Raw genomic sequence first — 2666 nt, 5'->3', positions numbered from 1 at the left:
ATGTATTTTCTTTAACTGCATCTACAAACCAGGCTGTACTTAGTAAACTTTTTATGTAAAATACTCAATATACCCGGGTGTTCGAGTTTCAACCCGAGTGTGCACAAAATTTTCTTAATTGGCTTATGTCGTTTCTACAAAAAATGTTGCCTTCGCATCGCGCTCTTCTTAGTGTTTGTGCGTAGAGGGCAAAGAGAAGGTTGTATCATCACGACGCCTACATCCATGTAGGTATTAAATGTGTGTAGATCGGCAATGCCCAAGCCCTATGCACTCGGTGCACATTTATTTTTTGTCAAAGTACTTATGTACCTACATAGTTTTAGGCTGTGTGTTCTAATATATATACACACACAGCATTCCACGCGAAACTATACGAAATAGATGCACAGACATTTTTGTCTACTTCGCTTCTAATTTTTTTCATTGCGTATGCACCACAATATAACCAGTAAACAACCTTCGGTGAATTTGGCGACTGCCTTCCTCAGGAATGAATATGCTAGGGATGAAATTATTGGTACACACGCCTTCCAAGCACGCAGGGTTGCTTTTAAGAAACAAAAAATAATTAACTCCAAATAGTTTCAAAAAGCAGTGTAAAACGAAATTTATTGAATAATTCCACATAAAATGGTATACATAAATGACTCACTTTCTAAACGATTTAAATAAAATGCATTTCATAACCTTTTTTGTGCAAACGGCATTTGCGAATTGATAGAAAAGTACTACGGATTGTAAATTTTTGTTAACTATGAGGTGAATGAAAATTTTCAACCCGGCCTAACGGTTTTGAAGAATTGTTTTGTTCTAATTTTATTACTAATAGGGCAACTTTTAGTTGAAAGCAAAAATCGCCTTGTCCGAACGGCCTTTCAACTAATCGCTTTCAACAAAGTTGGTCGCCAGCCAACTTTGAGCTCGTTCAACTTTTTTACCTTGCAACCCTGTGCTTGTTTACATTCTGTATACATAACACCATTTTGAAATTGTATTCTGGCGAGTGGCTTAGGTTAGGTTAGGTTGATGTAGCAGTCGGTTCAATTTACCAACTCACTTAGACCTTTTGAAGGTCCATTGTGGTACCACTGCAGAACACGGGAACCTCGGTGACTATTCTTCAGAGAACCAATTTGAGGCTCTTATAAAGCGTAGAATCGGTTTTATTCCTACGCGTGATAGTTCCGTAAGAGAGCTAAAGAAGGGCCTGCCTAAAAAGCTTGCTCTCCTCTTGGCCAAAGCTGGGCAGCTGCAGAGGAAGTGCTCTACGGTTTCTTCCTCTTCCTCATCTCTGCAACTTCTGCAATATTCGTGGGAGAAAATTCCTAGTCTTGAAGAGTGCCTGCCAAATAGCCAGTGACCGGTTACACAAGCCGTGACCTTCGCAATGTCCTGTCTTGAGAGGCACAGCAACTCTTTCGTCTTTTTCTTTTCTATTTGCGGCCAAAGCAGCCTGGTTGTTCTACATGTGCCCTCCTCTAGCCATGACCTGTTGGCCTCTTGGATCATGCTATTTCGAAGTTCTAATTTGCAGGTTGCCATGGGTATCCCAATAGTGCCCCTGTTTTCACATAGGGGTAGATTCGTACCTTTCCTGGCTAGCTCATCAGCCCTGCAGTTTCCTTCAATATCTCTGTGTCCCGGAACCCATATGAGGCTGACCTTGAACACGGTGCTAATATCGTTTAGAGCTGCGAGGCATTCCTGCGCAACCTTCGACCTCAGCATTACCATGTTCATTGATTTAATGGCCGCCTGGCTGTCCGAGAAAATATTAATCGTAGTCTTCGTTACGGCATGTGTACTAAGGTACACAGCCACCTCTTTTATGGCTAAAACTTCTGCCTGATAGACACTGCAGTGGTCCGGAATTCGGACGGATAGTTCCAGTCCTAGTTCCTTAGAGAAAACTCCGTAGCCAACCCTATTGTCTAGCTTGGATCCATCTGTGTAAAAATTCAATTCCCCCCGTCTCCATGGTCTTGGCGTTTGCCATTCTCCTCTAGACGGGATGCTCGTCTTAAAGAGCCTATTGAAGATTGGTTTGGGAGCGGAGTAGTCGACTTCTTGGTTGTAACTACCCAGAGTGTGAAGTATGGAAGCGTGACCAAACCGCCGATCCTTCCATAGCACCATACTTCTTAGTTTGAGCGCTGAATCGGTGGCCGCGTATTTTCCCACCAGGTTTATTGCGGGTAAATTGGTAATCACCTCCAGCGCCTTATTTGGGGTGGTCCTTAAGGCACCCGAAATGCATAGAAACGCTGTTCTTTGGACCTTACTCAATAGTTTTAGGTAACTTGCCTTTTGAGTTGCTGGCCACCATACAAGTATTCCATATAAGAGTATTGGCCTGACCACCGAGGTGTATAGCCAGTGTGTAATACGAGGTGTTAACCCCCACTTGATTCCGACCGCTTTTTTGCATGTGTATAATGCAACGTTGGCCTTCCTTACTCTTTCCTCTATATTAGGTTTCCACGTTAGTTTCCTGTCTAATATGAGTCCTAGATACTTAACATTCTCCTTCAAGGATATCTCCACACCCAAAAAGATTAGCGGGGAGACCATGGGAGGCCTGTGTTTCCTTGTGAAGAGAATTGCTTCGGTTTTCTCGGGGTTTACTCCGAGTCCCCTACTCTCTGTCCAGTTCCTAAGCGTGG

The 2666-nt window shown here is 43.1% G+C and overlaps 1 protein-coding gene across 1 annotated transcript in view; it reads right to left on the bottom strand.

Annotated features, from left to right (window-relative positions):
• Window positions 1–2666, bottom strand: part of LOC118749891 — a 31900-nt gene that overhangs the window by 27361 nt on the left and 1873 nt on the right. The gene's annotated exons all lie outside the window — the stretch shown is intronic.

This window comes from Rhagoletis pomonella, unplaced genomic scaffold (genome assembly GCF_013731165.1).
Source record: "Rhagoletis pomonella isolate Grant_MI unplaced genomic scaffold, Rhpom_1.0 Rhpom_scaffold_00077, whole genome shotgun sequence".
Taxonomy (NCBI): domain Eukaryota; kingdom Metazoa; phylum Arthropoda; class Insecta; order Diptera; family Tephritidae; genus Rhagoletis; species Rhagoletis pomonella.
This window is presented reverse-complemented; position numbering and strand designations above follow the sequence as displayed.